At 34.6% G+C, this 14,933-nt stretch overlaps 1 protein-coding gene and 1 non-coding gene across 2 annotated transcripts in view; both read left to right on the top strand.

Moving 5' to 3' along the window:
- The window catches only part of Slc4a10 (solute carrier family 4 member 10), a 260,215-nt gene that overhangs the window by 48,927 nt on the left and 196,355 nt on the right, over positions 1–14,933 (top strand). The gene's annotated exons all lie outside the window — the stretch shown is intronic.
- Positions 3,346–3,450, top strand: LOC150056297 (U6 spliceosomal RNA). The gene has a single exon (XR_016537345.1). It is a non-coding gene; the product is annotated as a U6 spliceosomal RNA (small nuclear RNA).

The following is a 14,933-nucleotide window of genomic DNA, read 5'->3' as shown; positions in this document are numbered from 1 at the left end:
TTATCCTTTTTAAATCAAAATGTTATTCATAAAAATGTCATCACCTGAAGTCACTGTCCTATTACACTTCTTCAACGATTACACATTGTTTTAGGAAAACAATAAAAACATGTCATCTCAGATCTTAACGCAATCTACCTCACAAATAAATATTTAACTGTCACCTCATTTTGTATTATGATTTTCTGATCCACTGTAACACTTCATACCTTTTTACCTACAGTTTCCCTTTGTGCTTCTCTGCCTTAAAGACTTGGATGAAGATTCACTTCTTTTAGCATGTTCTTTCTGATTTATCACGACCATCTGGTTTTGTGCTTTTTTCTGTGTTTTCACAGAAGTCTGTATGTATCCTACTCACAGAGTACTGTGATTGTGGATTTATTTGTTATTTTCTCTACTAGACTATGCTCTTAAGGGTTAGGAACATCTGTCATTTATACTTATTAGAAAGTAAACATGTAGATGCATCAGAATGACAACTGTCTTTTCCTGTATATATAGAATTTTAATAAATCAACAGGATAGGGAAAAGTATTTCTAAGAGGTAGGACACTTAACAGAAGCAAGCCGATTGGGATTACATCATGGTTACAGGGAGTAGGAGTGAGAGATGAAGAACAGGTTGAATGGATAGTGTCACCTTTGTTGGAAACATTTGACTAGAGAGATTGATTCAAAATAAAGCATAGAAGAGTAAAGTCTAAAAAAGAATAAATACAGATTATGGAAGGTCCTAAGAGTGGGATAGAGCAGTGCAGGTTAGATATGCAGGGAAATAAGGAGTTGTAGGTTTTTGAGTAAGAATAATTTGATGAAAATAAGTTTTAAGCAATGGTATTTTATTTATTAATTAATTAAAATAAAACTGACAAAATACATTATATTTTTGTCATATGCAATGTGATATTTTGACATATGCATCCATTGCAAAATGACTAAGGATTATTTTTTATTTTTTTAAATTTATTTTTTTGTATGTGTGGGTTGGTAATAGGACCTAAATTCTCTTGATTAGCTGTCCATTCAATGCTGATGCTCTATTACTTAAGTAAAGTTCCACTTCCAAGGTTTCTACTGATTAATTGGAGAAAGGAGTCACATAGAATTTCTGCCTAGGCTGGCCTTGAACCATGATCACCAAATTTCAGCCTTCTTAATAGCTAGGAGTACATGCATGAGCCACCAGTGCCTAGCTTTAAGGAATGTAATGTATTGAGGTTTTTTTTATTGTATTGTACAGAGGAGTTACAATTATATTTGCCAGATAGAGGATACATTATCTCTCACTCTTTGATATGCTTCTGATTTTTTTTGTCCCCATTTCCTTCCTCCCACCCCCTCCCAATCATCTTGTTTCTCCTCTTCCCTTTCCTATTTCATTTAAACAAATAAACATATATGTAATATACCTGTAAACAAAGTCAGATACTATAATAATATGAGATTAACCAAAGGGCAACAAAAGAGAAGAGAAATAACATAGTACGTTAAGAACAACAATCGCATAATATAAAGTTCTTGTTTCCATATCCTGGAGATCCTTTCACTTAAGCCTCATCTTTTATGGCCTTATGTATCTAGGTTTTGAACTATTCCAGTCCTCTGCTAGGAGAGTCCTATGTTTGTACTAATTATGACAAATGAGGGAAACCATTGAACCTATGTTCCTTTGTGTCTGGCTTACTTCACTTAATATGATTTTTTCCAAGTGTTTCCATTTCCTTACAAATGGGGAGATGTCATTCTTTCTGATGGCAGCACAGAATTTCACTGTGTGTAAATAACACATCTTCCTGATCCAATCATCTACTAAGGGGCATCTGGGTTGGTTCCATATCTTTGCTATGGTAAATAGGGCTGGGATGAACATCATTGTGCTAGTGGCCTTAGTATGTCCTTGTTTCTGGACTTTGGGGTAAATTCCAAGCGGTGAAATTGCTGGAACATAAGGGAGCTCTATGGTTAGTCTTTTGAGGAATTGCCACACTGCTTTCCAGAGTGGTAGAACGAGTTTACATTTCCACCAACAGTGTAGTAATGATCCCTCCTGGTCACAGTCTTACCAGTTATTAGATTTCTTGATCATGGCCATTCTAACTGGATTCTCAGAGTTGTTTTGATTTGCATTTCTTTTATGGCTAGAGATGTTGAGCATTTCTTCATGTGTCTATAAGCCATTCTTATTTCTTCTTCAACAAAGTCTCTCTTTAATTCTTTGGACCATCTTTTAATGGGATGATTGTTTCTTTGAAAATTTGTTTTGGAGAGATTCAAATTTTTTAGCTGTGGATATATTTTAGAGATGAGACCTTTGTCTGTTATATGGTTAGTGAAGACCTTCTCTCACTCTGTGGGCTTTCTATTTAACTTGCTTACTATAAAGGAATGCTTTTTAAGAACAATCTATGAAATGAGTTTTAGATGGAAGGAAAATAAAGTAGGAGGCTTTAATAATAACCAAAGTGAGATAACAAAAATTTAGAAAATGGTAATGGCAGCTCAGATCTCCAGGAAGTTGTAAAATATAAGTAATGTTTTAAAGGATGAATTAATTTGAAGGATTAAAAAACTGATCTTAAGACTCTCTTTACTAAGCTGCCTGGTTTTGCCTTATAAAATTTCAGCATTGTCTCTTTATCCTGATTAGAAATTTATGCCACTTACTTGGAATTATTATTACTTACTTTCCACTTTAATCCATTTATAACTATTGGAGACAACCTAACAGACTCACAGACTTCCTTTCCCTGCACTTGGCTCCAGCATTCATGCTCGTGACTTATTTAAATTCCTCATTGTCACAACTTCACATCACTGTTAGATTTAGTCATCATGTGGCACTAGTCCACCTAGCTTCAGAGACTCACGAAATTCTGATTCCAGACAAGAATACATGGTGTGTATGGGTATGTGTGTTTGTATTATATGTATATAATTTTATTGTAAAGTCAGGGAATGAGTACATTTTCTTTTGAACAGTATCACACCCGTTTTCTCCCTCGCAATTTACCTCTCCCCAAAGTTGTATAGTTCATTTCTAACATAGTGTCCAGTGGGCTTCACTGCTGAGTTGGTTCACCCTTTGTCTCCTACCTCTTCCCCTAACCAAATGAGAGAAACTTATTTACAAGACAAAGTGTACGAAAATCAAAAACTTAAGATGCAGTTCTCAGGCCAGAAATAGCAAGTGATTTATCTAGCATAACATAGCTAGTTACTTCTAAATCTTCTATGTTTTAGTCCAATATGTTTCCAATTAATTATATCATAACATTTTCTAACCTTCAACTTATATGTTCAGAAAACACGATTACCCTTTTCATAAATTAAAAAAAAAGCTTGGTGCTCGCTTTGGCAGCACATACACTAAAATTGGAATGATACAGAGAAGATTAGCATGCCCCTGCGCAAGTATGACACACAATTCGTGAAGTATTCCATATTTTTAATATGACAGTTGAGATTCATTTTCAGCACCCTTATTTAGACATTCATAAAAACTAAAATTAAGAACATCACAATTAAGAACAAACATTATTTAAAGCAAAAAAAACTTTGGTAACTTTGTCCCATGTATTTCTTTTCTTTTTTTTTTTTTTTTTGCCAGTACTAGGCTTGAGCTCAGGGCCTGAGCACTGTCTTTGGATTTTCTCAAGGCTAGAGCTCTACCACTTGAGCCTCAGCACCACTTCTGGCTTTTTTATGTATGTGGTACTGAGGAATTGAACCCAGGTCTTTGTGTATGCTAGGCAAGCCCTCTACCATTAGGCCAAACTCCTGGCCTGCTCCATGTATTTTTGTTTCCACTGAAGCAACTCCTTTTCTTTTAGGTGCTACTTCCCTCAAACATTAGCCTTCTGACTATATTATTCCTTTTTTTCATCAGAACATTGTTGCTGTCCCTATCTTTTCTTTTTTAATATAATAAACATTCTATAACTTTTAGGTGTTTGATGTGATTTCTGTAGCTCATTCTTCCCAATTTCTGTATTTTTGTTTCTAGAATACGGAGGGTAACATTAATGAAAAAAATCATGGTATTAGGCTGACTTCTGTAACTTCCTGCTATTGATTCAATCATTATCTATCTGAATCTCTGCATTGAGTTGATTTTTTTTTCTCTGTTTTACTGAAGTATGGTATATATGTAGGAAAATGTGATTTTTATTTTGCCTTTGGAGAAAAATGCTTTAAGCAAATTAACTGTAGGCTATTCTCAAATGCTACTGCAAATGCAACAGGGGTGTAAACACAGATGTGTGGTTGAATAGGGGCCACTGTGCAGGTAGCTACTACAAATGCTATTAGGAATAGAAAAAAAGCTTAATTTGTGGAAATTTTACATTTTAATATTTTTTAAGCAATCTATTTTCTACACAACACTTAAGCAAAGAGTGCACTTGGTTTACTATTGTGTTATCTAGCACAGTACCAGGTTCTTAGAAGAAATGCAATAAAATGTCATCAAGGAAATGATTACATTCAGAGAGAAGAGCAGAAGGTTATGTTGCTGAAACTTCTTCAGATATGAGTGACAGAGAGCCAGAACAAAGGAGAGTTTGAAAGGATGTTGGATGATATTGTTTATCATCAGAGGAAAGTCAAGGAGAATAGCAAAGAGTCAAGCCCATGGGGTTTTATTAGCTTTCCTTACTATTGAAAATGTTCTTTATTCTGTCTTTTGTTGCATGACTGTAATGTTTTGAGAGACTACTCTTGTTTAAAATCTGTAACAAGATGTTATGCTTTTAGGTCCTTTAAAGTATAGTATTCCTCATGAACCTATATCATGGTAACTACACTAAAAGAGGAATAATATTTGACTGATGACTTTCAAATATTTTTATAAAAGATTTTCATGGTGTAGAATCTTTAACAATATCCAGGAAACTTTTTTCTTTTTTTCCATATATTTTTTATTGTAATTAATAGAAGGGTTACATTATATTCACCAGATAGAAGGTACATTACTTCACAAACATTGATACCCTATCTCATGACATGGTACCAGGAAATTAAAAAAAAAAAACAAATTAGTGGGAATAGAAATAAAAATACACTCTAGTGTTATAATGAGAAGTAGAAATCACATCCAATTTTTACTGTTGTGATAAAAATATAAAAATTAAGCTTTTTATCTTATGATTGCATCTTTTCATAGCATTAAGTGTATTCATAGTCATTGTTTTCCAGAACATTTTCATTATTCTGTATTGAAATTCTACTGATAAAACAGCATTTTGTTCTTCCCTTCCATCAGCTCCTGGCAAACACTATTGTTGTTCCTTTATGTGTTTGACTACTCTAGATTTTTTTTTTTTTTGAGTCATGGGGCTTGAACTTGGCCTGGGTGATATACCTGAGCTCTTTAGCTCAAGGCTACCACCCAACCATTGGGCCTGGGTGTTGTCCCTGAGCTCTTCAGCTCAAGGCTACCACTCTACCCTTAAGCCAAGACACACTCCGATTTTCTAGAGGTTAATTGGAGATAAGATTCTCAGGTCCTTTTGTGCCTGGGCTGACTTTGAACCTTGATCCTTAGATCTCAGCCACCTGAGTAGCTAGGATTACAGGCGTGAGCCACAGCCCGCCTGTCTAGATACTAGTTTTTACAGATGAGATCATACAAAACATGTTCCTTTCTTTGTCTGGGTTACAATAATTAAGTTTCTAAGGGTCAATCATACTAAAGCACATTGCAATTCAGTTTCATTTTAAGATTGAATGATTGAATACTATTTGATTAAATAAATGTGCCAAATTCTTCTTATTCATTCATCTATCAATAGAGATTCAGATTTTTTTAAAATTTTTTTTGGCCAGTCCTGGGCTTGAGCTCAGGGTCTGAGCACTGTCCTTGGACTTTCTCAAAGCTAGAGCTACTACTTGAACCTCAGCACCACTTCCGGCTTTTTCTATGTATGTGGTACCGAGGACTCAAACCCCGGCCTTCGTGTCTGCTAGGCAAGCACTCTACCACTAGGCCAAAGTCCCAGCCTAAGATTCAGATTTTTAATACTTTTTGTATCTTATGACCATTTTTCTTGGTATGATGTTATAATGATTTCAAATCCCTACTTCTATAGTTTGCCTAAATTCTTCACTTTTCCTTTTCCACTTTTGTTTAGGAGGTTGTGGATGGTTTGGTAAAAGACATCCTTATCTACAGGCCATCTTTTACTTGTGGTTGGAGTAGCATTGTATACTGACTTGAAAGAAGAGAATAGTTTTTTTTTTATTCAAAGGATAAGGCTTTTAGACAGAAACATTTGTGCCACTTATGTAACTCAGTGACCTTGTTGGTTAAGTATAAAACTGAAATAATGCCTATCTAGTAGATTTTTTTTTATTGCCAGGCCTGGGGCTTGAACTCAGGGCCTGAGCACTGTCCTTGGACTTTCTCAAGGCTAGAGCTCTACCACTTGAGCCTCAGCACCACTTCTGGCTTTTTTCTATGTATGTGGTACTGAGGAATCGAGTCTGGGTCTTCGTGCATGCTTGGCTAGTATTCTACCCCTGGGCTAAATTCCTGGGCCATCTAGTAGATTTCTTATAGGAATTAAAGTGCCTGGCTCACAGGAGATTAACAAATCAAGTGAAGTGGTGAAGGATCACTAGCCTTGAGTGATAAAGCTCAGGGACAATGCCAAGGCCCTGTGTTCAGGCCCCAGGACCAACAACGAAAACAAAATAAAGTATCCCTTTCCACATCACTGGCATCACTAGTGGTTTTTACAAATCCAGGATGAATAAATACTTGGGGTTGTCTAACTCAAAGTCCCATTTTAGCAGAACCAGTGGAGGGTCTGGAGAATAGGACAGGTAGAAGGAGCAGTCACCCCTCAGAGATATGGATTCTAACATACAGAGGGAAGCCAGTTAGAGAGTCATATCATATGCAAGTTACCATGCTGGAAGAGAAAGGTTCTAGATTTGCACACGGCCCTCATAGACAAGGATAGGCAGACAGGCTAATTGGAGGCTTTGATTTACAATTGAGCTGCTTATTACCCCGACAACTCAATTTTGCTAGATTCAGGATGAATGCTAGTCAGTATTTATTTAGTCTACAATGGTTACTGAACCTTCTAAGTGGTATTGGGTAATTCAGTTAAAAACGAATGGTAGCTACTGTTCATTTGTTTACTCTGTTTTAGATTTTAGGCTAAGTGCATCTTCGTCATATTATATAATTCACATTTTTGAGATGTGTCATTGTCAGTCAAAATTTAAACATGAAGAAATTAAGGACCATAAAAATCAATAATTTTATCTTCAAAGTTGGTAAGTGGCTAAGTACTTTGATTTAACTGGCTTTAACAAGTATATGAACACAAATACTTTAACAAAGTGTCCTTTCATTTCATGTTCTGACAATAATCACTCAAGATTATTTGACTTAATTCCAAGTATATTTCCACAGAATTTATCATGGACTTTCACATGGACCAGGTTAAAATGTTCAAAGGATGAGCTTAATTATTAATTTTTTCTTAGAAGGGAAACTAATTAATAGAACTTTCCAAAAATTTACCAAGAAATTTACTGTACAGCAAATGATTCCAGGCCAAAAATGCTGATGTTAACATGTCAGAAAATATTATGAAGTCAGTTACTATTGTAACATTATTTTCAAGATGTTATCTTTGGAAATTATACCTCAGCAAGGGAATATACTTTCCATCATTTATTTACACATTACTCAGCATTTGCTAGAGAATGTTAAGAAGTATTAAGAGAGTATTGTAGTATTAAGAAATGCACAGTACGTGCCTTCAAAACAGTCATAATATCAGGATGAGAATGGTTCCGAAATGCTGTAACAAAGCATGAGATCCTGGGGTCAGTGAGTTAGCCACAACAAGAAGGTGGGCAGAGGAAAGCTACACTAAAGAAGAGTCAGAGTGAAAACGAATAGTTTAGCTTCAAGAATAAGTGATAGGATGTAAAATAAATAAAATTAAAACCAAGAGGCAAACTTGGAAAAAGATTTCAGAATATGATACTTAAAGGGTTAATATTTTAATATTTAATCTATATTTGTAAAGATATAATATTAAAATTAATTCCATTAAACTAGGAAGAGGAAGTTTTCAAAGGACACTGTTGATGTCTGTATAGGTAAAAAAAGAAAATAATAATAATGTAATCTTTCTATTAATTACAATTAAAAAAAGAAAAAATATGATAAACTCTCAAAAGAATTCCAAATGTCCTCAATGGCAATAGAAATGAAAAATGCCTACAAAATTGAGATATTTTAAACCCAAATAATTGCTAGTAACCAATAACAATTTTAAAAAAGGTAAGGAGTATTAACATTAACTTACATGTATGGCTGAAAGAGTTTTGTCCTTATTTTTGGAAGAGTTATATTGGGAGCATTCATGTCTTCAGTCTGACACAATGTTAATTAATAACTTGGTATATCCATTTGTTGAAGAGGCTATCTTTTTCCATTCTATATTTTTGGCTTCCTCACCAAATATTAAATGGCTGTAACTACATACACTATTCATTTGTCAATTAACTCAATAAAGTTGAAAATTTGCCAGGAAAATCAATCTCTCTCTCTCTCTCTCTCTCTCCTTCTCTCTCTGTCACACTAACACACACGCACACACACACACACAGCACTTAGTACAGCTCCCTCCAGTTTTATCCATGTTGCTGCAAATGGTAGACGTTCATTTTTTAAGGCTAAAGAATGCATCATTAGATATACTTCATTTTCATCATCTAGTTTATATCCATGGATAACTTCATTATTTCCATATCTGTTTATTGTACAGAAATCATAATTGTATTTCTTATGGTGAAAATTTAAAGGAATTTTTAACATATTCCTAATTGTAATGCCAGTTTTCAACAGCTCACTGTCTTGACTTTAATGTCTACCTATGTTCTTTAGTAATGTTATTGAGAATATATGTGATTTTGATAAATGTTTAGTCTCTCTGATCTGATATCATAAGTGCTTAGTGAATATAAAATTGTGGGCTCTGCAGTACATATTATTGAAGGGCTCAGGCCCCTTAACTTTCATGAAACTTGTATGTAGAAGTAATATATTTGTGATCTTATTTATGTTTAAATGTTTTCCCACAAACATACTTAGGTTGCTTAGGTCAGAGACTACAGTTAAAGCAGAAATATTAAAACATAGCTAAATGAATGAAATTCAGAAACATTGTCAAGTTTGAGAAAAATGGATAGGCCTTTTCTGTTTCTGGGCGTACTTTTTTCATAAAAAACTAATTTTGGAAGTTATAGAAAACAAATCTTGGTAAGGCTGAAAGAGAAAAGATATAAAAACATGGTGACATAACAAACTATGTTGTTTGAGGATAATCAGTATAGATGGTTGTTTGAATTGTGTTCTGTGAAAGAAGCATATTTAATGAGTTTGTTAGTTCACCTAATTAATTTAGAAGGGAGTTTCAGCATTAACCCAATTTTAAAATTTAAAGCATAACTATTAGTCAAAGAGAAATGAAGAATTATTTTTGAAGGAATAGTAAATTCTTCCATCATTATTATTTTAGTTTTATATTGCTGTTGGATGTAAATGGTATTGAGGTAGATTATTTTTAAAAATCCTACTGTCAACAAGGATTAATTTTTTATATCATTAAATCCTGTGGTCACTGAATTCTTCATGCACTTATACATGAAAAGGCTGGAGGTGAAATTAAAACTTAGTAAAAATATTTCCCTATGGGAATATGATATAGTTTTTACTTTTTGTACTCAACATAATAACAGTAAGGTATCTGGAGATCAATAAAATGAAGACTGAATAAATATTATAAGTTTAAAATACAGAGAAATGGTAACTCCCAAGGTCAGTCAAATAGAAAAAAAAGATTCCTTTTCTTTCATTCCTTATTTTTGAGTGCCTAAAGTATTCTGGTCTCATACTTTTTGTTCGAAATTGGCCTCAGACTATGCCTCTCTTCAGATCTTCCCACCTGTAGCTGGGATTACAGGCTTAGTTTCTGAAATAACTATTCCAACAGAAAATGATAACTAAGTCTATCAGAAAATTTAATTGTAAATATCATTTTAAATACAGCTTTTAACATTTTATTTTGATTATCTTTAAGTAGTTATACAAAGGGGTTAACATCCATTAAACTAGGTTGTAAGTACAAAGCATCTTCATCAATGTCACCCTTTTCGTCACTCTATTGTATTTTTCCCAGCAAGCTCCTCTTTTCAACATTTCTACTTTCACTGGATTTGCATTGAATATTATGACTATATTTTCTATCCTTTTCCTTCTGCATTTGACTATCTGCTTTCCCCTAAGTCCTCTTCACTTTCAAGTGCCAGTTTCCTGGTATTCATTTTCTTGAATTAGTCCATTAGTATTTCTAAAGAATGGTACCGTTTTATTTCTCCCTTGAAAATATGGCACTTTGTTAGGTTAATTCCTAGGTACTTTATTTTCTTTGAAAATAAAGGAGTTGCTTTCCTAATTGTTGCCTTGTTCATCTCATTGTTGGCATATGGGAAGGCGGTTGATTTTTGAGGATTAATTTTATAACCTGCTACCTTGCCAAAGGTTTGAATCAGCTCAAGCACTTTGGGAGTGGAGTCTGTAGGGTTCTTTAAATACAGAATCATGTCACCTGTAAAGAGGGAAAGTTTCACTCCTCTTTCCCTATTTGGATCCCCTTTATGCTTGCTTCTTGCCTTATTGCTCTGGCTAGGAATTCTAATGTTATGTTAAATACGAGTGGAGAGAGTGGGCATCCTTGTCTTGACCAAGAAACACAATGAATAAAAGAAAGTCTGGATAAGTGGGACTGCATTAAACTGCAGAGCTTCTGTATGGCAAAGGACATAGCTAGCAAATTAACTAGAAAGCCTACAGAGTGGGAGAAGATCTTCACTAACCATACAACAGACAAAGGCCTCATATCTAAAATATATCAACAGCTCAAAAAATTGAATCACTCCAAAAACTAATCTCCAAAGAAACAACCATCCCATTAAAAGATGGACCAAAGACTTAAAGAGAGTCTTCTTTGAAGAAGAAATAAGAATGGCCTATAGACACATGAAGAAATGCTAGACATTTCTGGCCATAAAAGAAATGCAAAACAAAACAACTCTAAGATTCCACCTCACTCCTGTTAGAATAGCCAGGATCAAGGTGCTGGAGGGGATGTGGCCAGGAGGGATCACTACTACACTGTTGGTGGGAGTGCAAACTCGTTCAACCACTATGGAAAGCAGTATGGCAGTTCCTCAAAACACTAAACATAGAACTCCCCTATGACCCAGCAATTCCACTACTTGGCCTTTACCCAATTGTCCAGAAACAAGGACATACTAAAGCCACTAGCACAATGATGTTCATTGCAGCACTATTTACCATAAAAAAGATATGGAACCAACCCAGATGTCCCTCAGTTGATGCGTGGATCAACAAGATGTGATATTTATACAGAATGGAATTCTAAGCTGCTGTCAGAAAGAATGACATAACCTCATTTGTAAGGAAATGGAAAGACTTAGAAAAAATCATATTAAATGAAGTAAGCCAGACTCAAAGGAACTTAGGCTCAATGGTTTCCCTCATTTGTCATAATCAGTGGAAACCTTGGGCTCTCCTAGCAGAGATTTACAATAGAGCAAAACCTAGATACATAAGGCCATATAGTATGACGCTAAATGAAAGGACCTCTAGGATATAGAAACAAAAGCCATATAATGAGCGATGTCCTTAATGTACTATGTTATCTTTCATCTCTTTTGCTGTCTCTTGGTTATCTCATATTGTTACAGTATCTCACTTTGTTATTGATATATTGGATATATTTGTATTTGGTTATTTGAAATTGGATACTGAAGGGGGGAAAACAAGATGAGGGATGGGGATGGGGGGAGGGAAATGGGGACCAAGACATGAGAAAGGGTATCAATGTATGTGAAGTAATGCACCTTCTATCTGGTGAATATAATGTAACCCTTCTATTAATTACAATAAAAATATAGGAAGAAAAGAAAAAAAATCAGGAAAATGGAAAAAAAGAAAATACGGCACTTTGATTAATACATTTGTGTACACTTGAATACAACTTTATGTATGTTTTTTTTGTATATGTATTCCTGTCTTACAAATGAGAACAAACATGTTGTGCTTGTCTAGATATGCCTGATTTACTTGTTAACATAATTTTTCCTAGGTCCATCCTTGCTTTGCAAGTGATATAATACTCTTTCTAGGAGATGAGTAAAATTTCATGTGTATATGTACCACATTTTCTCGATCAGTTCTTCTGCTGAGGGCTCTCTGGGCTGTTTCTTGGCTATAGAGAAGAGTGTAACAATGAACACGATTGTGCAAGTGGCCATACTGTATACTGATTTGTCAAATTTTGGATGAATTCCTGAGTTATATTGCTAGATCAGAGAGTAGTTTTCTGTTTAGTTTTTAAAAATATATTTTTATTGTAATTAATAGAAGGGTTACATTATATTTGCCAGATAGAAGGTGCATTACTTAAGAAACAATCTCTGTTTCATGTTTTGAGGAATCTCTAAACTGCTTTCCAGAGTGGTTGAATATGTTTACATTCCCACTGACAATGTATTAGGGTTCTGTTTTCTCCATATGTATGCCAGCATCTGCTATTTTAGTATTCTTTTTCTTTTAACATATAAGGACATACTCTTTATTTGCTTGAAACTATTGGAATTTTGAACATCAATCTCTATTCTACCAATTTAAACAAAGTAAACTATTTTTCAGCATTTGAAATCATTTGTAAATCATGACATATTTTGAAAACATAATAAGCTCTTATTCTAACAGAGCAAAGTTTTGTGTCCTAATCAATAGGTTTTAGGAAACATAAAAATAGTGCTTCCTAGTTCTATAAAATAGTTTATTGTTCTACTCATATAATGATAATTACATAATAAGAAAATCTCTGCCCTTCCACAGCCTGTAGACTTCTGCATTCCCAGGAATATTGTTGGGATTACAGACGACGATATCTAAGTGATAATGCCATTTCACTGTTTTGCAATTTTAAACATTAATATGTCTGCTATATACTGGTGCAGACAAAACAAGAGGGCTATTATAAAATCTGCCATTTAGGAAAATCTCTGTAGATTTAACTGATCACCCATACAGTGAACTGGTGGGTAGGAATGAAGGTTAATGACAGGAAGAACATTATTTTGTTGATCAGCTTCCCGCCCCCCAGTCATAGAATGATTGCTGAAATAAACTTGGATGATTCAGCCAGGAAGTGAACATTAGTTACATTTCCTATGCTATTTCTGAGACAGAAATTTTGGGGCATAGAAAGACAGATCCAAGATGGGGCTGAGTAATTAAAAATTCAAATACTTAAATATAATGATTGAGAGCTGGGAGTGGTGGCTCATACCTGTAATCCTAGTTACTCAGAAGGCTGAGATATGGGGATTGTGGTTCAAAACCATCCCCTGTACTAAAGTCCTTGAGACTCTTATCTCCAATTAACCACTAGAAAACCACAAGTGGTGCTGTGGCTCAAGGGGTAGGGTAGTAGCCTTGAGCTGAAGAGTCAGAGACAGGCCCAGGCCCAGAATTCAAGCCACATGACCAACAAAACAAAAACATATACACAAAAAATCCCACAAAAAGCAAAAACAAAGCATACAATTGATTGCAAGTTCTCTTTCCTCTGAGTCAACCATGGATATAGCAGACTTTTTCTCTTTTCTGTTAATACACATGCCATGTCATGGAAATTGTCTGCCTTGATAATCCTGTTTGTTAAGAGCATACTACAGATCTCAGTGGATAATTTGGATTCCCAGGTCTTAACAAACTAAACAGTGTGTGTCGTTTTTGTTTGTTTATCAACCCTAGGTTAGTTGGAAAACACTATACACACATACCTACATGCATATGTACATATCATGTCCTGGAGTAAAAAACCTGAATTAATCATCTCAAATGTTTTCTCAACTTTTGTTATAATGTAGCAATTTATCATCTAACCCATAGTGGTCAATCAGTTAAGTAAGGCTTAGTTTCTTGTTCTCTTTAGACATAGCTGACTGACTACAGCTAGTTTCTCAACTTCTTTATCAACAACCAAAACAGGTCATTCATTCTTTTTTTTTCTGCCAGTCCTGGGGCCTGAACTCAGGGCCTGAGTGCTATTCTTGGGCTTTCTCAAGGCTAGCGCTCTACCACTTGAGCCACAGCACCCCTTCCAGCTTTTTTCTATGTATGGTACTGATGAATTGAACCCAAGACTTTGTGCATGCTAGATAAGCACTCTACCACTAGATCATGCATGCTCCTGGCCTGACAGGTCATTTTTTTTTTAAATTAAAGAATTTATTAACATTGATTTTTACAACATAGTTCAAATGATGTGTTTAACAAGTATTCAAAAAGGGAATCTCTATATACAATAACTGGCACTTAGATTTTAGAATATAATTAAAGTTAGACTGAGGGTTTGTATATCACAGATATATATTAATCTATGTAATAAAACATTATATCTATAGAGTCATAAATAGGTCATTCTTTGATTAATATATTTTGACTAGTTTTAGTCTTGGAGAAGTTCTTCTTTCTCCTGAATCTGCTTCGCTAATTGTGCTTTTTCTTCCTTTAATACTTGTTTAGGATTTTCATTCACAAAATCATTTTGGGGAGCAATATGCAACCCAGTTTTTTTCTCCTATTGCAAATGCTTGTTTTTCTAAAACAGCTGCATCATTTCCTTCATTCTCTATGTTAAGACATTTCACCACACTGCAATAGGAACTAAATGAAGATCTGTTTTCCTTAATCTTTTTCTAACTGTCACACTCATACCCACAGGGCACAAAAAGCATGCACAATGGCAACAGTGAAGCCTGTTTTTATATTCTTGATGATGACCACTCTGACTATGTCTACC

The sequence above is a fragment of the Megascapheus bottae genome, chromosome 12 (assembly GCF_031878675.1).
Source record: "Megascapheus bottae isolate mThoBot1 chromosome 12, mThoBot2.hap1, whole genome shotgun sequence".
Taxonomy (NCBI): Eukaryota; Metazoa; Chordata; class Mammalia; order Rodentia; family Geomyidae; genus Megascapheus; species Megascapheus bottae.
This window is presented reverse-complemented; position numbering and strand designations above follow the sequence as displayed.